The sequence below is a fragment of the Diabrotica virgifera genome, chromosome 5 (genome assembly GCF_917563875.1).
Source record: "Diabrotica virgifera virgifera chromosome 5, PGI_DIABVI_V3a".
In the NCBI taxonomy this organism is placed as follows: Eukaryota; Metazoa; Arthropoda; class Insecta; order Coleoptera; family Chrysomelidae; genus Diabrotica; species Diabrotica virgifera.
The window spans coordinates 248,290,442-248,314,230 of NC_065447.1; the positions used below are offsets into that span (position 1 = coordinate 248,290,442).

The following is a 23,789-nucleotide window of genomic DNA, read 5'->3' on the forward strand; positions in this document are numbered from 1 at the left end:
CACAGAATCTCTCGAGGAACTTTATTATATGCTTTCTCAAGATCAATGAATACCATATGAGCGTTTGTTTCTTTACTCCTGTATTTTTCCATTAACTGCCTTATAATGAAAATTGCATGTTGTTGATCTGCCATGCATAAAGCCAAATTGATTCTCGGATATTTCGGTCTCTTCACGTATCCGTCTATCAATTACTCTTTCCCATATTTTCATGGTGTGGCTAAGCAGTTTTATAGCCCTGTAGTTTGTACATTGTTGTATATCTCCCCTGTTTCATGGGTCACCTGACAACAAACACCAAAAAAAGTCGAAAACAATCAAAAGAGACGAAATAGAAGACCCACTCAATAAATTAAAGTTGCTGCAGCTAAAATGGAAAGATGCTGGTCTAGAGGATTACGAGATGGCAGAGTTGTTGGAAGAAAGACTACATATATGTGATTGTTCAATTGAAACGTATCTTTGGCCAGGTTAGCTTTTTAAATAATATTGTAATCAGTCAACTGATGTTCTGAAGTAGCTGAAGACAATAACGGATCACAAGAAATAAACAATAGGATACAGGTCGGCAACAGGTGTCTTTTTTCCCTCCAAAACCTTATAAAATCGAAACAACTAACAAGACGTACGAAGATACAAGTGTATAAAATAATCATACGACCCGTTGTGATGTATTGAAGCGAAACGTGGACGATAACAAAGGCAAACGAGGAGAGACTACGTGTTTGGGAAAGGAAAATCCTAAAGAAGATCCTTGGGCTTGTGCTGGATGAAGCATCAGGACAAGGACGGATCCAGGACCGATTTTCGGGAGGGGCCATGAACTTTTTTTTACATTACATAATGTAAACTAGCTGATTCTTCCTGCTTCCTGTTTTCTGGTAAGTTCCTTAACTGAGGTGGGCGTTGTCACCACTTGCTTTATTCTCATGTGTAATGTTGGATATTTTTACATTGTAGGTCAGTCCGTTGTTTTCTATGTCCTGTATTTAAGCTGATGATGGCTTGTAAAAGCCGAAACGCGTCCTTTTATGTTTTTTAACAATAATAAATAACCTTGTGGTACTTTTAACAATAATGTTTTTTTTGTAACTGGTTGATACGATTTTGATGGCTGTCAAGGTCGTTCTAACAATTGGCACTTTGTAAAATTATCAACATTTTGATTTAAAAAACATCCTATGTCATTCTTGAAGCTTCTGTTACTTTCTTTGTTCAATTCTAGTCCAGAAAACATATCCCTGTTTTGTACATATAATATACGTGTTTGAAATTAAAAACATTTGAACTGTAAATATTTAAATTTATATTTTTTTAAATTGTCGGAGCCAGGGAGGGGCCCCCATGGCCCCCTCCCTGGATCCGCCCTTGCATCAGGACAATATAGGATAAGAACTAACAGAGAGCTCGAAGAACTTTACCCAGACGCCAACATCATAAAAGAAATAAAGTCCAGAAGACTCCAATGGGCAGGACACCTCAGAAGACATTCTGACCAAAGAACAATAAGATTGGTGTGGGAGGAAGTCCCAACTGGAAGAAGACCATGCGGACGCCCTCTACTCCCGTGGCGAGTAGAGAAATATAGCAGGAGACCTGAAAGCTATGGGCGTGGAGAATTGGATAGAGTCGGCTAAAACCCACGAAGGGTTGTAACGCCACGGAGTAAGTAAGTAACTGATGTTCTGCAATATTATATTTCATCCTATTAGAGGTAAAACTCACTAACTACACTTTTCAGAAAGTGGAGAAAAAAGAAATGTACAAATTAAATTCACCTGACTTGAATATTGGAATTTTTTTAAGGCAACTTTACAGAATAAATAAAAACAAATATTTTAAGCCATGTTTCGTTACAGGAACTATGATACAATCAATATTAGATCAATTTTTGTAGTTGATGAGTTTTTCCATGAACACAATTTTTGGATATTGATATCCTATTAATTAGAGATAAAATTCACTAAGTACACTTTGTACTTGATGAGTTTTTCCCTGAACACAATTATTGGATATTGAGAAGTAGGGATGGCGGTTTTTGACAAAACACCGGTTTTCGGTTATACCGGTTTTTTCTGCTTACGGTTTAACCTGGCGGTTATAACCGGCCAAAAAAAAACGGTTTTTGGAAAAACCGGTTTTTGGTTTTTTTAATCCAATAGGTTACAAAGTTACATTTACAATACACTTTAGTTTGCGATACTCCATTCGACTCGATATCAATATGATCAAAATTAGTACTATCGAAAGAACATGTATTACTTTTAACACGTTTGTATATTTGTAGAATAGGTACATTTTAACTCATTTAATACTTCCTGTATGAGTGTATCGTTTTGAAAACGTAGCGAAATTCTTGGAGATTTGTATTCGTAATCAGTAATTCGATATTCATAGTCAGAGCATTATTTTTGGTAATCAGAAAAAGTCATTCACCCACTTTCAATGTCAAGAGTTAAGTGTGAAAAATAGATGATGTTTGCGTCTAATTCAACCAGATTACTTCATATGTAAATATTATGATTACAAATACCTTTTCAAGGAAATATTATAATAAAACTTAATAATTGTTTCTCGCTGATGTGAGATTGCACTTTCAGTTTGCTTCTGTATTTTATAAAATAAAATAAAATTTGAATTATGGTTTTGTTTGGAATAATTACTTGAGATAATAATTATGATTGGGATCCGAAATAATACCTAACCTAATCCTAATCACCGTAAAAACCTAATAACCGGTTTTTACTTTAAAAAGAAAAAACCGGTTATGACCGGGACAAAAAAACAACCGGTAAAACCGGTTATTGCGAAGTAAAAAAACCGGTTTTATGTTTAAACCGGTAGATTCTTCCCATCGCTGTTGAGAAGTTAATGAATTTGTCTCCATAAACTATCATGACTGAAGTTATGATTCACAATTAAAAATAAGTAATAAAAAATGCATTTTATTACAAAATGTTAAACCTAAAACAGATTATCTAACCTCTAACGGAACTAAAGCTGAGTATCTGGTAATGGTAATGAATGATAATGAATAAAATGTTAATAAACAATTAAATAAGTTTCTACAAAACAGTTCCTTCTAGGTATAAAAAATCACACGCGATAGAAACAGAAGTAAATTATTGTTGAAATATCAACATCCATTTTTATAGTTACTAATTTATTGTTTGAAAGATCACTAAGTACCGATCCGGCACTCCGGATTATAAGGAAAAATTCACAAAGTGCAATAATAAGTTTTAATGAATTTTACCCTGAAACCGAAATTCACAATAATGCACTTAGGCAATTGTACCATAAATTATCTCAGCAATTAGAAGAGATCAGGTGACTTCTCCAGGGCTGGGCAGTACCGTATTCAAATACTCGCCCCGCTGGGCGAGTTCAAATCGATGAAAATGTCAAAATCTCAAAAAAGTGCACTTAGTGAGTTTTACCTCTAATAGGATGATTTGTAAATAGTGTATTAGTGTATTGGAGCTAAAGTTTGGGAAAGAGCTGAAAACAGTCGCTTTTGTAGATGATATAGCCATCGTATTGGTATATATTACAAACTGAAGGATTATAGAAAAGGCTAAGAAGGCAGAGGTGGTCATATTAAAAGGAAAAAAAAGAGGGAATATGAAGTTCAACATAGAAAGGATTGAAATTGTATCTTAAAAGAGATTACATATTTGGGGGTTCAACTTAATGACCGATTTAATTTCACAAAACATATAGAGAGGATGTCAAAAAAGATGAAGAGAAGACTGCCACTTTAACAAATATAATGCCAAATAAAGGAGAGCTTAGTTCATACAGAAGGAAGATGTATTTAGAAATAGTACAATCTACAAGGTAGATTTATGACGACAGATACTCTAGTATGGAGTGATGACGACATACTGATTAGCAACGTATTTTAGAAAAGACCAGATGGACCAGATAGAAGATCGGCAGGACGGCCTAGAAAAAGGTGAAAAGATGCAGTCAGGGAAGAGCTGGAGAAGATGGAAGTGAGACCATAAGAAATAGTAGCACAGGACCGGAACCAACAGAAGACAATAGTAAACGCGACAAAGACTCACGAAGAGTTATAAAAACTAAAGATGATGATGACACTCTACAGTTCTACATGCCGTCCCAGGCTGGGAGGAAGTACTAATGAAAAGAGTACACGGAAATGATAATAATGGCGCAAATAAATCCTGAAACAATTACTGTGTAAAGGTGATAATAGGAGTGGTACCAATACAGTTAATGGTAAATAGTCTAGGGCGCATCTGTTTTGAGATGGATGTTGAGAGGTGACTCAAATTTTTTTGCAGAAATTGCTTGAAAATAACTTAAATAATAATATTTGAGTTATCCTCCCACTGTTCGGAACAAATGGTCCGGAACATTGTTTAAATAAGCCAAATGTCAAAATATGAAGGAAAAATTCGATTTTTTTTATTGGTTTTTTGATTATAACTTTAAAATTGTTCATTTCTGAAAAAAGTTGTACTGACATAAAAGTTGCGTAATTAAATTTCCTACAATATAAAATTGGTTAAAAATTTAAAAAATAGTCACCCTTGTTGCAAAATAGCAATAATTGCGAAAAAACCCATACAAAAACAAGTATTCGCATTTTACGTTTTTCAACCATTCATGCTACACTTAGGACCTTCATATTTTACCCAGAAAACTTTATGATATAGTAAAACAACACTGTAAATTTCATTAAGATCGGTTTAATAGATTTTGCAAAATAAATTTTGCAATCCAGCTTTCGCAAAAGTAATTCATTTTTTTTAAATGTTGCAGAACTGAAAATAAAGCAGATAGCAAGTTGAATTCTTTTTTGCTTATAGAAGTGTACTATACCTTTCATTTGCAATTTGCAAAATTAAGATTGATTAATTACCACGGCGTCAGGAAATTTTTTAAATAACATTAATTTTTGGTGCTACGCGCAGGACAGCGGTGTTCAATTCACACAAGTTGACTTCCACCAAAATTTCTTCCAATCTTTATCTAATATATTATTTTCTTACTCTATATTTTGTTGTATTTTAATATTTTAATTCCACAAAAATTAAACTAATTTTATTATTGTTTGTGAAATATTGTTTAAATAATTGTATATGTTTAAAAATAATAAACTTTTATTCTCTAAGTTAAAATATATGAACAAAGAAAGTTTTTGCTAAAAAAAGTGTTATTTCAAAGGATAGAGTATGTGTTTTTATTTTGCAATAAACAAATTTATTTATCTATATCGAAATGTAATAAAAATTAAAATGTATCAATCATTATCAAAGGTCATTGGAATGCCCAATCAGAGCAAACTATCCGCTGTCCTGCGCGTAGCACCAATAATTAATGTTTATTTAAAAAAATTCCTGACGCCGTGATAGTAATTCGATTTTATTTTTTCAAATTGCAAATGAAAGGTACAGTAAACTTTTATAAGTAAAACAAATTTCAACTTGCTATCTGCTTTATTTTTAGTCCTGTAACATTTTGAAAAAATGAAATTTTGAACAAAATTTTTTTGCGAAAGCTGGATTGCAAAATTTATTTTGCAAAATCTATTAAACCGATCTTAATGAAATTTACACTATTGTTTTAATGTATCATAAAGTTTTTCTGGGTGAAATATGAAGGTCCTAAGTGTAGCATAAATGGTTGAAAAACGTAAAATGCCAATACTTGTTTTTGTATGGTTTTTTCTCAATTATTGCTATTTTGCAACAAGGGTGACTATTTTTTAAATTTATAACCAATTCTATATTATAGGAAATTTAATTACACAACTTTTATGTTAGTACAACTTTTCTCGGGAATGAATACTTTTAAAGTTATAATAAAAAAAATAAGAAAAAAATCGAATTTTTTCTTCATTTTTTGACATTTTGATTATTTAAACAATGTTCCGGACCTTTATGAGAGGGAGGATAACTCAAATATTATTATTTGAGTAATTTTCAAGCAATTTTTGCAAAAAAATTTTAGTTACCTCTTAACGTCCAAATGTACTAATATTTTTACAGATGCGCCCTGGTCTAAAAAGAGATGGTGACTATGTACAATAAAAGAAGAGGGGTATAGAGAAGATCAGGGAGGAAATCAATCTGAGATAGTATAGAGAGTAGTCTGAAGAGACAACTAAAGCAAGTTGGACGAGGATGATAACCATCAACATAGAACTTTGGGTACACTGAAAATTTAGACATGCCTACCAACTTTTGGTATGTTTAAATAATTAAAACTACCAATACTTAAAACTGACTTATACCAATTCAAATATTTAAAGGTCGAATATTTTCCAAAGAAGCATTAAGACAATAATGCACCTAACAGGGAGGCTTCCTCGTCCCTGTGATTATGATGCACAATCATGCATAGGCCTGGATCCCGCGTCCAAAAAAAAAGTTGATTAGTAGCAAGCTGAAAATTTGTTAATAGCTTCACGGTGTCTAGTTGGACAAACTTTGATATACGGGAACACTGGAATAGAGGAAGTGCCAATTGTGGAACGTGTCATCCTGACAAGTTTATGATTGTGAAAACTAGCAGTAGTGCGGCAGATTCGTGCAAATATTATAAGAATTAAGAATTTAATGATAGAAGCATATCATTTGGGCCACATACACTACACATATAAAGGTTCAAAATTAGATATGAGGCCATCTCAGATTTTACCTTTTACAAAAATGGCGGACATTCAAAACGGCGACGATACATATGTGACTAATAGCAAGATAATTTTTAAACGAAAAGTCCGACTTCAACGAAATTTGGTACACATGTTATTTTTTTTTATGTACAAGATCAATGTCTTGAACCGGAAGAATCGGTTTACCAAAAGTTGTGTTTTTCCTGATTTTTTTTTGTAAAAATATGTTGTTTTTTTTTAATTCTTTTACCCTGTATATATTAATTTTTCAAAAAGGTAATACCGGCATTAAAAAGAGCGTAAAAATATTTTTTAGGAAATATTTTGAACTTTTTAGTTAGGTTAATTACCATGTAATAAATGCATAACTTATCTTCACATGTACCTATGTGCGGCAGATTCGTGCAAATATTATAAGAATTATTGTGAATTAATTGGTAGAAGCGTTGATTGGGTACTAAATATCAGTATTTATCAATCAACGGTAGAAGCATATAATTTGGACCACATATACTACACATACAAAGGTTCAAATTTAGATATAAGGCCATCTCAGGTTTTGCCTTTTACAAAAAAAGACGGGCATTCAAAATGGCGACTATACATATGTGACTAATAACCCGATACCTTTTGAACGAACAATCCGATTTCAACCAAATTTGGTATATAGGTTATTTTTTTGATGTATAAAATCGAGCTCTCGAAACAGAAAAATGGGTTTACCAGAAGTTGTGTTTTCCTGATTTTTTTTGTAAAAATATGTTGTTTAGTTTCTCAATTCTTTCACCCTGTATATATTAATTTTTCAAAAAGGTAATACCAGCGTTGAAAAGAGTGTAAAATTATTTTTAGGGAATATTTTGAACCCTTTAGTTATATTAATTACCATTTAATAAATGCATAACGTATCTTCACAGACATGTAGGTACCTATGTGCGGCAGATTCGGGCAAATAATAATATACGAATTATTGTGCACTTAATGGTAGAAGTATATAATTTGGACCACACATACTACACATACAAAGATTCAAATTTAGATATGAGGCCATCTCAGATTTTGTCTTTTACAAAAATGGCGGGCATTCAAAATGAATATACCGCCCATAGGTATAGTACCCTCGGAGATCCGTGGAAAAAATTTACACCCAAAATAACAAAATTCAGTTTGGCAACACTGTGCGAATGTTGATACTAACATATCCTTTTTAAGATAAGCACAACGTTAATTTAGTCCAAACAAATTAATATTTTTTTTTGCCAACAAAAATGAGATTTTTCAACCAAATAATGTTTCAAATATGATGTGCAAAGTAATTTTTAATTGGGTTCTGCTAATGGGCTTGCTTTTTTGTCATTAAAATAAAAAAAAACTAAATTTTACTCATTAAATCAATGTTGTCCGGTTATCGTCTTAATTATTTTAACTGTACTAATATCCGTTGAGTAATTATGAATGATTAATAGGTCGTTAAAACATTTTATCTATAGCGGCTTCTGGAATATCTTAAAAATATCGAATTTCATTGATAAAATGCGCATATTCCACCGATCTTCGCTTCGACAATACATGTGAACATAAGTTATGAATTTATTAAATAGTAATTAACATAACTAAAAAGTTCAAAATATTTCCTAAAAAAATTTATACACTCTTTTCAATGGCGGTATTACTTTTTGGAAAAATTTATATATACAGGGTGAAATAATTGAAAAAAAAACAACATATTTTTAGATAAAAAAAAACAGTAAAAACACAACTTTTGGTAAACCGATTCTTCCGATTCAAGACCACGATCTTATTCATTAAAAAAGAGAACCTATATACCAAATTTGACTGAAATCTGACGTCTCGTTCAAAAGTTATCGTGCTATTAGTCACATGTGTATGTCGCTATTTTGAATGTCCGTCATTTTTGTAAAAGGAACAAAAACTGAGATGGCCTCATATCTAAATTTGAACCTTTATATGTGTAGTATATGTTTATTTATTTATTTATTTATTTTCAACGGGACACTGCCCAATAAGATTACAAGTTTATAAGTCCAATATACATAATACATGTGTCAATAATAATAAAACTACAGTAAAATAGTAGTAATAAAACGATAATACAATAAAATACAAAAAATATCACAAACTTAAACACATAAATCAGATTCATATATCACAATAATAAATATCCAACAACTACTCAAACAAACAAACGTCTGAGGCCAGAGATGAATTCAGACTTCGGTGCAAAGAAATCTAGATCAGGTTGAGTGTTTGCCCATCTTAGTGCTCGAGATAAAAAGTTGTTATATGCATAGTTGGTTCTATGGATAGGAACATAGAATGTTTGATTTAATCGAGTTCTGCGGAGAGGTACATGGAGACCAACCTGCTCAAGTAGCTGAGGACACAAAACTGTTGAATTAATTATGCCATGGAGCATCCTTGCATCCTTAATTACTCGTCGGTCACGCAATATGTGGTCCAAATTATATGCTTCTACCATTAAATGCACAATAGTTCTTATAATATTTGCACGAATCTTCCGCACATAGGTACATGTGAAGATACGTTATGCATTTATTAAATGGTAATTAACATAACTGGAAAGTTCAAAATATTTCCGAAAAACTATTTTTACGCTCTTTTCAATGGCGGTATTAACTTTTTGAAAAATTAATACATACAGAGTGAAAGAATTGAAAAAAAAACAACATATTTTTACATAAAAACCAGAAAAAACACAACTTCTGGTAAACTGATTCTTTCGGTTTAAGACCTCGATCTTATACATCAAAAAAGGAACCTATATACCAAATTTGGTTGAAGTCTGACGTCTCGTTCAAAAGTTATCGTGCTATTAGTCACATATGTATAGTCGCCATTTTGAATGCCCGCCATTTTTGTAAAAGGCAAAATCTGAGATGGCCTCATATCTAAATTTGAACCTTTATATGTGTAGTATATGTGGTCCAAATTATATACTTATATCATTAAATGCACAATTGTTTCACATAGTGATGTAACAAGAGAATATTCTTAAGAGAATATTCTCGAGAACGGGAATATTCTCGAGAATATTCTCAGCCAGAATATTCTCTTTCTCGAGAATATTCTCTTGAGAGTTGCTGCGTCCTTAAACGTGCTAAGACGATACATAAAAAAGAAAAATGAAAACGGAAAATGTGGATACGGCTTTTCTAAGTAAACGCGAAACAATGAGTAATTTAACTATGGAAATAATGCTAGACAATTATTTGTTTAGGAATTTTACAAGAATGTCAAAAAGTGATTTCGAACTAATAATAAATAATGATAGGGCCAAGAATAGAGAAGAAATGTCAAACATGAGAAGTGCAATACCAATCTCAACAAGATTGGCAATTGTCATTTATGTATACTAACAGTTTTAGTTTAATGTATTTATTCAGGGTGCACTACTCTTCCATTTGTCTCATAGTTCCAGAAGTATGCCAAGTTCCACAACTCTGGACGTAAATGTACTGCATTAATAAACCTTATTGTGGTTTTATTGGACCACGTATTCATCTTTTCTTTGTATGTTTTGATAAAACCAAATTAAATTTCAACAGAGTACAGGAAATAAAGAGGAAATACAGAGCAACATGCAAAATTTTTCACAGAAGTTCGACTTTATCGGCAACGCATCAGACACTGCAATATTGTCCAAATATCAGTAAAATTTCGGCCACCTGGCTCAGCCAAACGGCGATATTTTCATCATATGGCTGTAACGTTGCCAGAAACATACCAAATATATATTTTCGGCAACTTATTGCTTCAAAAACTAGCCCGTCTAAATGCCCCTTTAGACGTAGACCAATCCATGACTGATCTGACGACTCGTGAAGAATAAAATCTCACAAATTCTCATCAGTACATTGAAATGCAGAATATAGATGACTAGGATGAGCTAATGATAGAAATATATTCTAAACCTAAGACCTCATGTTTTTCTGATTAAATCGCCACATCCATTACTTGCATTATTTGTTGTTAAGAAGAAACTTTCATTTTTTTATCAAATAAATTTTGTGTTCTCTGTTGTTTTTGTATTTTGTTTATATATAAAGAACACTGTTGTTTAGTCTCATAATTTTGTATGATTTCATGATTTTTAATACCCTATTTCATCTTCAACAATATCCCTAAGTGCGTCGTAGGGTTCATTCTCAGAAAATTCTCGATATCGAGAATATTCTCGAGAATATTCTTGAGAATATTCTCTGATTTTTCATTCTCGAGAATTTTCCAACACTAGTTTCACATATCGGCTACACTACAGGTTGTCTTTAAGTTTATTCAATAGCAAACTTTATATAATATATGAAAAAATGTTTGTCCGACAAATATGTTGGGTCTTTTAATAAGTCCGACACGTGGAACATCTCAAATGACAGGAAATATATTTGTGGTAAATAGCAGTCGGATTTTTTGCATTAGAGTTTAGTGAAAGAGTAACAAATAAATTAGAAGTTTTGTCCGACAAAATACATGGGACGTTTTCGTAGTCTGACGTTCGAAACCTGTAACCTGTTCCACAATTAAAACTTCCCCTGTTCCAGTGTTCCCATATATCAAAGTCTGTCCGACTAGACACCGTTTTAAGCGATTAACAAATTTTCAGCTTGCTATTAATAAACAGACCCGAAGAACTGGAGACTTCAGATGAAGGTGAAGGACCAGAAATACTAAAATCAGAAATACTACATGCTATAAAATTGGCAAAAAACAAGAAAGTCGTTGGTCCTGACAACATACCTACAGAAATGTTAAAGCTCATAAATGAGGAAAACATTGGAATACTAGTCAAACTTTTCAATGATGTTTATTCGACTGGTGATATCCCTGAAGATTGGTTAAAGTCCGAATTCATAACCCTACCAAAAAACAACGTACGAAAAACTGTAGCGATTATAGAATGATAAGCCTTACGAGCCACACTTTAAAAATCTTTCTACGTATCATCCACAGTAGAATCAGAGATAAATGTGAAGAAGACTAGGATGAAACACACTTTGGCTTCAGAAATGGACTGGGAACCCGAGAAGCACTCTTTGCACTAAATGTATTATTTATTGCAGAAATGCCGAGATCAAAGGAAAGACCTCTTTGATGTATTTATTAACTATGAGAAGGTCTTTGACAAATTAATTAAACTATTAAAGGATAAAGGAATTGATAGTCAAGATGTACGAATTATAGAAAAATTATACTGGCGTCAAACAGTGAGAGCTTGCATAAATGGAAAATCAACAGAAATATGCAAAATACAAAGAGGTGTCAGACAGGGTTGTATACTCTCCCCACAATTATTCAATTTATATTCAGATAGAATATTTAAGGAAGCGCTGTATAATTTGGAATGGGGTGTGAAAGTTAATGGAATTCTGATAAATATAATCAGACATGCAGACGATACAGTTATGTTAAGTGATGAAATGAATGAAATACAACACCTTTTAAATGCCATTGACACAGTGGGAAAAGAGTTTGGCTTAAACATAAACTGTTCAAAAACAAAATACATGGTATTTAGCCGTTTGGCCCATCAAGATTCGCGGTTATATGTTGATGGTCATATAATTCAAAGAGTACCCAGTTTTAAATATCTTGGTTGCCATATTACTGAACAATCAGATCCAAATAAAGAGATAAAATGTAGAATCGAGATAGCCCGCACGACATTTTTAAAAATGAGGTCATTCTTCTGTAATGATAACTTGCAAGTTCAACTTCGAAAGCGCATGATTAAATGTTACATTTGGTCAGTCCTCTTGTATGGTGTCGAAGCACGGACATTAAAAATATCCACCATTAATCGTTTGGAGGCCTTTGAAATGTGGCTGCACAGACGTACACTGAAAATACCATGGACGGCTATGCTGACAAATGTAGCAGTCCTTAAGAGAGCAAATACTGCCCGCGAGCTGCTTGATAACATCAAGTATAGAAAGATGGCCTATTTTGGACACGTAGTAAGGGGAGACCGGTATAATATTCTCCAACTTATTATGATGGGCAAAATCGAAGGACGCAGAGGTGGTAGAAAGCAGGCCTCTTGGTTGAAAAATATCCGGGAGTGGACAGGAATAAAGAAAGCAGAAGAACTATTTAGAATAACTCGAGACAGAGACAGTTTCGCCATGTTAATCACCAACGTTAAGGGGACTTGATATGGCACGTTAAGAAGAATAATTAATAAACATTTTTTGGTACGCGGGATCCAGGCCTAGCATTTTTTGTGGTGTGATTGATACGGGAATGGATACAATCAGAAATCATTCTGCCGTAAACCAGCACTTGTTAAATCTCGTACTAAATTTGTCTGTCTGAGTTTAAATCGGTGTTTGGAGCATATTCTGGTGCAATATTAGCATTGTTTATCACAAACCGCAATAGCAGTGCTCATCAGAGAGTCTTGTTGTAATATAGTGCGTGTTTGGCGTGTTCCGCTTGTTTGGTATTTGATTTATATTAATTTGAGTGGTTCTTGAGCGATCAAGCCTTTCAGGTCAGCCGTAATGGACAGAGTTGTATTGTATGCAATTTATTTAAATGGATATTTTCAAAGTTTAATTTGAGAAAACTTATTTATATCCAACAGATACTAAGAAGATACCAAATCCGTTGACCAGAAATTAATATCGAAGGCTACCTAGTAGTCGAGGAAATGAAGCTGGAAAAATGGCAAAGCCTCGCAATTTTTTCGTCCAGCATCGATTTGTACAAAAATTTGGGAATAGGCTCATTTCACCCTCTAGTTCATTTTCTATATTGAGCCGTTGTACGCTTTTGGTTTTTTAAGGGTGAAAACCACCCCTAATTGTAAAAAATTATAAAATGAAATTTTAAACTTTAATATTGTCAACATTTGTTTCTTATTAGTTACATAATTATTGTTTTGTGATTTAAGATATAATATCACAATATCTCAACCTTAAAACCACCCTTGTTGGAGCTATATATGAAAAGTTTACTTATCCTAAAAAAATAATTTCGGCTGGCATCAATTTACATAAAAATTTGGGGTAGGATCATCTTACCCTGTACTTCATATTATATATCATGCTCAAGGGCGTTGATTATTTTTAGGGGTGTAAACTACCCTTATTGCCAAAAATTATATAAAATATTGTAAACTTTAATATAGGTAAAATTTGGTTTTGACTGGTTAAATAATGATTGTTTTATGCTTTATGATATAATATCATAATATTTCAACCCTTAAAACCCACCCTTAATAACATTGCAATTTTTATAAGTAGACAATTTAATAGATCTATACATAAAAAAAGGAGAATTAAAGAATTACAAAAATATTTATTTACACAAAAATACGAATTCACAAATATATAAAAATACACATACAAATAGTTTTTTAGTCATCCAGTATACGAACCGGCTCTGTGGTATTATACAGTGCTAGTCAAAAGTCCGTACCCCCCCTCGTATCTTTTGAACGGTTATACTTATAATAGTGAAATTTAAAGGGAGTAAATAAACGGATGTAGGCGTCTTAACTAGTCATGACAGGTGACGTAATAGTGACAGATGACGTTGCAGCGCCACCATGATAGATAATTTTAAATGAGACCTTATGGCAAGCGATACCTCGTTTGAAAGGTATTGAAAATACCTATTCAGCCATACTAATTTTTTGGATATAAATTGATTTTGATTTTGGTGAATAAATGAAATAAATATAAAATTGTAGTTTCGCATTTAATTAATAAAAATTCAAATGTCCGCCTATGTTTTTTTTTGTCAAAAAAGTTCACGTTTTTCAGTTCTCTAATAGTTTTTACGTCAACGTCAACCCTTTTGACAAGTAATCATAGGCGGAGGTTTGAATTTTTATTAATTAAATGCGAAACTACAATTTTCTATTATTTCATTTATTCATCAAACTTAGCTTAAACTCAAACAAAATTAGTATGACTGAATAGGTATTTTCAATACCTTTCAAACGAGGTATCACTTGCCATAAGGTCCCATTTAAAATTATCTGTCATGGTGGCGCTGCAACGTCATCTGTCATTATTACGTCACCTGTCATAACTAGTTAAGACGCCTAAATACGTTTATTTCCTCCCTCCAAATTTCACTATTATAAGTATAACCGTTCAAAAGATACGAGGGGGGTACGGACTTTTGACTAGCACTGTATAGGTACATTGAAAATGATCTATAAGGGGACTACTCGAATTTGTCGAAAAAAAAATTAGTTTTATAAACATAGCTCCTTGATTTTTGTCGATAAAAAGTTTTTTCAATAACAGTTTTGTAGGATTTTTGAAGGGTAATAAGACTGTGTAAATTAAATTCCATAAGTTTCCTTAATTTTTAATTGAGATGGGTTTAAAGGGCTCGAATAAGGGGATGCTTGCTCGTAAATATATGTTTTAAACAGCTATATCTCGTTAACTGTTCACTGTAATGAAAATATATGCATAAAAAAATTTTAGCTATTAAAAAAGCTAACATTTTTTTCGTATCTCCAGTATTTTCGGAAGTATTTTGAAGAAAATGATAAAAAATGTAAAATTTCCAAAAATCAATTTTTTTAAACTCCAATTCTTCTAAAATTAGGCCTTTTAAATAGGTCAAACTTCTTGGATGTATTGATAATATAAATATAAAAGGAATTACAGAAAAGGCGAAGACCAATTTTTAGTTACAAGGGTAGTTAGGGGGTTGTTTTCACTGTTTTTTTTCGTCGAGAAAAACAGGTACCGACTCCTTTTTTGATCATAGGTTGTTCAATTTTTATGCTAGAAACTTTTTATTATTTTTTTTGAAAGATTTTATTTTATGCTTGAAAAAACATCATGTAAGTTTTCCTGTAAAAATGCAAAGTTTTCCCGTTATTTGGCTTTGATTATTTCAAATTATGCATTTGACGAAACAAGCTAACTTTTAACATGCCGTATCTCGGTTTGTATTGGTCGTAAAAATATTATAGAAAAACAGTTTTGTTTGTGTTACTAAAAGATACAATTTTGATATCTACAGTTTTCTTGATTAAATACATATTTTTCGAATTATTCTCAAAAAACCCTCTAAAAAAGTCGATTTTTCCGTCGAAAAACTGTTACTTTCAACCACGAATAACTAGAAAAATATTAGTTTTACGAATAAAATGTAAAAAACATTTTTTTCTTAAAATTACCTTTTACATCGATTAACATGGTTAAAATGTAATAAAAAATTCCCACCCCTGAGATGGGGTGGCAACTACCCCCAAGGTTTTAGCGTGCAGCAGCATGATATAGAAAATGATCCTCGGACTATTCCGTACCTTCTGTGAACATTTCAAGTATATCCATGCTGGACGAAAAAATTGCGAGCCAAAATGCTTCATTTCCTCGACTATAGATAATTTTAACTGCCAAACCATGAAAAATAAAACAGCTTATGGACTAGAAGAAATCTTCTGAAAATACAATATCAACGCATATTATGCTGACACTGACAGAACTTTTTAATAGATAGATACTTAATCGGAGATAATATAGCTGAAAGCTGAAAAGAAAGATGGATTACCCCGATCTATAAAAAATGGATAAGATAGACTGCAAAAACTACCGCTGCATCTGAGTTACCAGCACTTTCAAATAGATTATAAGGAAATGTTGTTCTGAAGCTATTTGCTTGTGGCATTTTTGCAATTAACTAGTTTTGATGGGAAATAAGTCATAATTTTACTAAAAAAATGATTTGATGAACGTTTCGACGCCCAAATCGGGTGTCGTTGTCAAAATACATAAAATATTAATGAATTAAACAAAAATGTTGTTGTTTAGTAAAAAAATTCTTCTAATGATTTATTTATGTAGTCTGACTCATTTATATCAGCAATTCAGACATAATATATTATACATTTTAAAGTAGAAGACTTTAAAATGATATTGCCAATATTTATGAGATGCATTCCTGGGACGACTTTATTGAAAGATAGTTCATTCGATTACATGAAATTTTGACAGTAAACTAAAGTAAGACCTAATACTTACGATGTCGGGATAGTATCACGAGGTTTTTTTCATGGTTTTCCCTCGTGATTTACTATGGAATCTCTAGCGTGAGAATTTTACTCTCACCATTACATGTGGTTGTCTTTTTAAAGACAGATCACATGTTATGATTTTTTTGTGACGGATATTCTTGAGTTGGGGTTGATTTCATGTAATCGAATGAACTATCTCTCAATAAAGTCGTCCCAGGAACGCAACTCCTAAATATTGGCAATATCATTTTAAAGTCTTACTTTAAAATGTATAATATATATCTGAATTGCCGATATAAATGAGTCAGATTAAATAAATTATTAGAAGAATTTTTTACTAAGCAACAAAATTTTTGTTTAATTTATTAATATTTTTTGGATTTTGACAACCACACCCGATTTGGGCGTCGAAACGTTAATAAAATCATTTTCTTTGTAAAATTGTGGCTTATTTCCCTTCAAAACTAGTTAATTATAAGGATTATTTCATTCATGGGAGATTCTGACCAATAGAAAGCTACAGAAATAAAAATTAAACTGATAATTTTTGATAATATCCCGTCGTCAAGTATATTACGTCAGATGCCCTTCGTTGCTACGAAAAAATACATTCAGTGACATTAATGGCAATTCATGTTTTAAAAATTATAAAAGTGATGACTTTCAACCGTCAAATATTTATAACAACTGTTTGTTTAATTATACTAATTTGTACTTACATAAATAAATTACAATAAAATTTTGGTTGTGAACAGTTCTATTCATGAAATAATCGCAACAAATTGCACTCTATCTCTAAAATTATTATCGAATTTTTGCCCTCGTGACATTTTGACATAATTTCACTCCCCTTCGGGTCGTGAAATTAAAACTGTCAAAGTGTGACTCGGGAAAAATTCGATAATTTTAGAGCTCTTGTGCAATTACTACTGAAAACTTATTAAAAATCCTTCTCAAAAACGAATATGAACCACTTGAGCTGGAACAGCATGCAGGATTTCGAGTTAAGCGATCTTACATCTTGCAATGGATACATATAGACCAACGCATCTATTATTTGTGGACCTGACGAAAGCTTACGGCAAGTACTGGAAATTTTATTTATTATTATTACACCTGTGAAAGCAATACAACGATCTTTGATCATAAATAAAGATTAACAACAAGTTCTCCGAGAATTTTTGGGTAAATTAGGGACTAAGGCAAGGCTGCAGTCTACCCCCAGCCCCCAACACACATCAAAATCTGCAAGCAAGCAATAGTGATTTAACATAGTGGTTCAAGAACAAATACTTTTCCCACAAAATAATCCTTCTCTTTTATATTTGTCTCGTCGAAATTCTAAGATTAAACAAATCATCTGGGAGTTTTTAAAAAGGGCTAAGAGGAAAATTTAACTTGTACTGAATGAGCCCGGTTGAATGTGTTTAGCAATAATTATTGTTTGTTTAATAGTAGGCCTTATGTAATATGGCCTCCCTGTGAAATTTTATTAAGTAAATTTTGCAGGGAAGTAATAAGAATAAAATTGTATGAAAATTTATATTGAAAAAATTAAAAAATAATTAGAAAAATATGGATACAAAAAATTAAAACAAAAACAAGAAAAACAAACAAAAAAAAAACAACAAAAAATATTAAAAAACAAAAAAGAAAGCATTACAAAAAAGGAAAGATTAAATCAAATTAAAAAAAAAGTATAAATTATAAAATAAAAAGAGAAAAAAATTCAAAACACAAAGAAGATCTAAACCTCCGAGGTGTCGAACCGGGTTGAAACCTTAGCGCTGTGTAAAAAAAACATATATATTTATTAGTATTTAGTATTAGTATTTAGTATTAGCATTTAGTTTTTTTGTTAATTTCATTATTTGTAAATTAATTTAAGTTTGTTAGGGCCATGAATGAAAAGTATACCTGCTGGTCATTTTTGCTTTTTATTTATTTCAGTATCTACCTAGGTATGTATGTGCGTGCATAAGTATTATATGTGCGCACATGTACGTAATGTTATTATATTTGGAATATTGTAGCAAATAATAATTTATTATCTATCGTGGCTGAATGGTCCAAGTAATCCAAAGCCAATAAGGAAAAAAAATCAAAATCTAAGAACGAATAAATCAGCTCATATACTTAGCATATTAGCGACAAGGTTTCGGTGCGAGAAGATCGTGTATAGATACCATATTCGTCATAAAACAGATTACAGAGGAATTGAATACAATACTTGACTTGAAGAAGGCATTTGACAGAGTAAGACTTATAGATGTAATACATCTCTTTCACAATAAATGGATCCCGCTGGATATTATAAAAACAATTTAAAACCTGAAGATGGCCTTCAGAGATTAGTTCATAGATTTAACATAAGAGCAAAAGAATGTAACATGAGGATGTCAACTCAGAAAACTAGAACAATAGTAATCAATGCAGAACCAATAAGATGTATATTGGAAGTCGATGGAATCTTGGAATTAGGTACATTGTCTTCTTCTTCTTCTTCCTTCTTGTATGTAGGCTTTAAAGCCTGCTTCTTCTTCAATATTAGCCTCCTAAATTGTTTAGATTATCGCACCATATTTTTCTTGGTCTTCCAATACTTCTTCGTCCATTTGGTGACTTATCTCGTGCTATTCGTACTATCCTATCCTCTGCCATTCTACTAATATGTTCGTTCCACTCCTGTTTCTGTTTTGTCACCTATCCATTTATCTCTTCTACATTGCATGATCTTCTTATGTTTTCGCTTCTCTCCCTATCCAACAGACTTTTCCCTGATATTCATCGAAGTATTTTCATCTCTGTTGTTTCTAGTAATCGTCTCGTTTTAGATGTGTCAGGTCTTGTCTCCGCCGTGTATGTCAATATAGGTATAATTGCTGCTTTATAGATTCTTGCTTTTGTGTCTTGTCTTAGGTGTATGTTCTTCCAGATTGTGTCATTAAGAGATCCCGCCGCTTTACTTGCTTTTAAGCTTTGTTGTCGTACTTTCTCTTCAACATCTCCGTAACTGGTTATATCTATTCCCAGATATCTAAACCTTGCTTCCTGCTTTATTATTTTCCCATCAATTTCGATTTTACATCGTAGTGGGTATTTAGATGTTGTCATACATTTGGTTTTTTCTGCTGATATTATCATATTGTATTTCTTAGCTGTTGTATTGCATATGGTTCCTGAAAACTTGCATAAAGAAAGGATGGTTCCTGACTCAACTTTCAATCTTTGATATTTATTTACCGATCCCATCCACTGAGTTAGTAACGAAATCTATATTATATTCCGCAAAAAAACTTTACAACAATCTCCCTTTACAACTTAAATCTGCAACATCTTTCCTAAAGTTCCGTAAAATGACAAAAGCCTAGATCTATCTAAAAGACCATATTATTCAATAGAAGAATTTCTTAATGAATAACTAAGAAAATTGGGTTTCATACGCAGTAGCTTAAACTGTCAATTCCTAATTAGCCCAATAAATGACCGTTTTGGAGTGTAATTTCCAGGGGCAACTCCGAATTGCATGAAAATTTGGATTTAGGTTTTACTTACCCTCCACTTCAAAGTTGAATTTGTGCCGTTGGTTGCTTTTACTTGGGGGGTGACATTTACCCCTTCTCGGGGGTGACAAACGTGTGTTTAAAATAAGGCCGGAAATGGATAAATTTACTTATTTTAAGCGCCTTTCTATAAAGTTTTTTATGTATGTCAATACTTTTCGAGTTATTCGCGATTTAAAATGTTGATTTTTCGACAAAAAAACTATGTTTTCAGACCGTTTTTCCCAAATAACTCAAAAAGTAAATATTTTATCAAAAAAAATATTGTTAGCAAAAGTGTGCCTATAAAAAAACGAAAAAAATGGTGTACCAGTAAAGTCTACAAATTGAGTAGAAGCAAAGTTGTAGCTCATGAAAAATACGTTCTTATTCGTCTAATTTCAAATCGAATAATTCAACTCGAAATCACCGAAGAAAGAAGCGTTTTTCGGGAAAACCTTATTAACATTTTTAAAGTATGGAAAAATAGCTTATTATTTTTGTTTTTTACGATAGTTTACAGCATCAAAAATAAACGAGTTACACTGAAAAAAAAGTTGGCCCCTTTTTTTTGGTAAAAAAAATCGTGAAAACCTCCCTCTATTTAGCACCCTAACTGAAATTAATCGTTTGGGTTTACCATCTATTTTAACTGTATGTGTATTGTTTAAATGATCTGTAAGTTTGATTGGTTTGAAGTGCTTATTTTTGAAAACATTTGGTTTTATAGTACAAAAAAAATTTCTAAAAATTTTTGAAAAATTTCATTTTTTCAAAATAACTTAAAAAGTATTAGTGATAAGACAAATCGTAAAGAGTAAAAAAATGTAGGTTTTGCTATTATAAATATGTTAGTTTCATTTTGTTTCTCTGTAAGAAAAAAATTGGTTAAGATATGGCTGTTCAAAATTTGCATACACTCGTGATTAGTGACCCATTCAAGCTTTCTCAATTATAACCCTTTCAAAAATAAACACTTTAAACCGGTGAGACTGACAGATCATATAAAAAATAGATAGGTAAGTAAATTGTTTATGAAGCGGTAGCGATTAATTTCATTTGGGGAGCTAAACACGGCGAGATTTTCATGATTTTTTACAAAAAAAAAGAGGGTCAACTTTATTTTGAGCGTACCTCGCTTATTTTTAATGCTAAATCTTTTGTTAACAATTAAAACAAAGCTTTTTATAAATACTTTAAAAAAGTTTAAATGGGGTTTTCCCGAAAAGTGCTTAATTTTTCGGTGATTTCACCTTGAAATATTCGATTTGGAATTGGACGAATAAGAACGTATTTTTCGTGAGCTACAACTTTCTTTTTATTTGATTGGTAGACTTTACTGATACACCATTTTTTTGGGTTTTTTATAAGCTACACTTTTGGTGAGGATACTTTTTCGATAAAATATTTACTTTTTGAGTTATTTGCGAAAAACCGTCTGAAAACGTAGTTTTTTTGTCGAAAAATCAACATTTTCAATGGCAAATAACTCGAAAAGTATTGACTTACGTAAAAAACTCTATAGAACAAAAGTTGCTTAAAATCAGTCAATGTGTCCATTTCCGGTCTTATCTTGAACGTATGTTTTTTCACCCCCGAGAAGGGGTGACTGTCACCCCCCAAGTAAAAGCAACCAACGGCACAATTTCAACTTTGAAGTGGAGGGTAAGTAGTACCTAAATCCAAATTTTCTTGCAATTCGGAGTTGCCCCTGAAAATTACACGGTATCGCCGAATTTCCCGTTCATTTACTGGGCTAAATGTTGTATTTTATTTGTTGTAAGTATGTTCAATTTGCAATTTATATAAATTTTGCAATTAATTGTTATTGTCTTTGGTTTTATATCATATTTACTGTATATTGACGATTTATCTAATTTTAGTAAATTTGTAGTTGTTGTTATTTGTTGTTGATATTATTTTTCTTTTAACTGTATGTAAGCTTTGTCCATAAAATTGTAAAAATTTTCAGTGACAATAAAGCATATTTCTATTCTCTATTCTATTCTAGATGGGAGATCGGAGACCTCTTCAAAGGTCCACCTATGGCAACCTGGAAAAAGAAGTAAGAGTTAAAGTACAAAGAGCAAATAGATTTTTGCAGGATGCCTTAAGAACACTCTATGGCGTAACCGACACCTTAACTGTGAGATGAAATTAAGAATCTATAAGGGGAGTATAAGACCAATAAAACATAAAACAAAAGAGATCGGAACAAATATAATGCAGAGAGTATAAACAAGTGGACACCAAATAGAAAAAAGAATGGAACAATCCCATTAGTCGAGTGAACAAACCAGTGGTAGAAGAAGTATCAGCCGACCGCGCAAGAGATAGAGTGGCAATCTTCCATAGAGGTATCAACCCACCAATGAACAAGCAAAATTGCTTATATAAAGGAGGAAGAAGAAAAAAGAAACACCTCGTATCTAAGCCACAAAATGAAAAATGACAAACATAACTTACTAAGACTAATAATTGAAAGAAGGATAGAAGGTTGCAGATTTAGGCAGAAGAGCAATGTCATAGCTTAACTACATCAGTGCTCAACGTTCAATTAATTACTAAGAGCAGCGCAGAATAAAGAAGATTTTGGTGTAGTTCGCAAATCTCCAGTAACGGAGCTCACCAGAAGAAGATGAGAGAATGGCTCTTCTTCTTGTAGTGCCTCTCCGTTTGGGATGTTGGCGACTATCATCAAAATCTGGCCTGTACTCTGAAAAATGGTTAATTGAAGCAAAAATATTATAATATAAAACAGTCGAACATTTACAACAGTTGTATTTTTACCGTAAGTTATAAATATCTCGTTATCAGTAAAATTTTAATTAGTATCAATGTTTAAATCTAAACAACTTCCAATACAGGAAGCGAAACGAGGAATGAGGTAGTAAATAAAATAAAAAACATTAACTAGTTTATGGGGTGATAAAATGAATAATTAACCCTTAATCGCACCTTAAATCATCAGTAGAATGAGGATTTTGTTCAAACACTAACTCAGTTTCTTAAAAATAGCAGACTTGCAGCACATTGTCCTCGATTCATGTTATCCCGTCGCGTGTGTACCCTTCCCCTTCACTCACAGCCACCTAGACACATGCAACACGTGACTACTGGTTCGCAATCCCCAACCGAACAACGAACAAGCACTTCGAAGCTTTCTCGATCTCGGCCAGCTGCGTAGCGTCGCGCCGTCTGCTGACCCACTACGCCAACCTGAAATTGACTGAAACACTGAAACTGCCGACGCTGCCGCTAGTGCGTCCTAGACGGTGTTGCCACCGTGCGACGGCGGGAAAACCTTTGATAAGAAACCGATTGCAATTCCAATAAACGCCCACTTCTTTATCTAAACAAAACATTTGCTGCTGCTTTAAAGCAAAACAATAAACTCGTTTTTTAAGCGGCATTGTTTTTAATACACTATGATGAATTTATGTATTTTTTTTTCTCATAAGGGCTGTTAGATAGGTACCACGAGGTACGTGGGTTGCTGGGTTATAATTAAATCTTCACATTGAGAACGGTGAAAGGCAACTCAAGTTTGCAGTTGCCTTTCATCGCTCTTAAGCTA

The 23,789-nt window shown here is 32.4% G+C and overlaps 1 protein-coding gene across 3 annotated transcripts in view; it reads right to left on the reverse strand.

Annotated features, from left to right (window-relative positions):
• Positions 1-23,425, reverse strand: part of LOC126884772 (uncharacterized) — a 786,660-nt gene extending 763,235 nt beyond the window's left edge. For 2 of the 3 annotated variants that reach the window (XM_050650993.1, XM_050650991.1), the window contains exon 1: positions 23,171-23,425. The gene's annotated coding sequence lies outside the window, so the exon portion shown is untranslated. The remainder of the gene's footprint in view (positions 1-23,170) is intronic. The other variant, XM_050650992.1, reaches the window with a different exon arrangement.
• Between the last annotated feature and the right edge of the window lie 364 nt (positions 23,426-23,789).